The following is a 613-nucleotide window of genomic DNA, read 5'->3' on the forward strand; positions in this document are numbered from 1 at the left end:
TATTATTTTTCTCAGGAAACAACTAAGGTATGTATTCTGTAAAAGCAAGAGCATAAACTAAGAATGAGGAAGGCAGGGGATCTAGAAGGCAAGGGGTCCAACACAGAAGAGAGATGAGAGAGATTTTCAGGGCGATGGTAAAGGGCAGTCTCAAGAACTATCTGAGTGGTAGCCTGGAAAGCTAGCAGCACCGGTTAAAGCGGGAAGTCCAAGGGCTCCAGGAGGTCATTACCAAGAGAAACATGAAATCAATTAAATTTTCTTGTGTGGTTGACCATATGGAAAGAACTTATAGAAATCTCTTGGGGAGTTTGGGGATAAATTAATGACCGGTGCATATAAGCTTAAACTAATGACAAAAACTGGGCAATTAACTCCAGGAAAAAAAGATTGTGGGAAAAAAAAAAGAAATATAATTACAGTTATTATGTGACTAAGCTGTGCATACTTCCGTAGATCCAGTAATGTAATTACTAAATAATGCCTTAGCCAAAAATAGTAGTATAACTATTTTGGGAAAATAGGAGGACAGTTGGTATGCTGATGTATTGGGCTGGGGGAGGGAGGGGGAAAGGTTAAGAGGCAAATGCTGCCTGCCACATCCTGCCATTTG

The sequence above is a fragment of the Pteropus alecto genome, unplaced genomic scaffold (assembly GCF_000325575.1).
Source record: "Pteropus alecto unplaced genomic scaffold, ASM32557v1 scaffold65, whole genome shotgun sequence".
Lineage (NCBI taxonomy): Eukaryota > Metazoa > Chordata > Mammalia > Chiroptera > Pteropodidae > Pteropus > Pteropus alecto.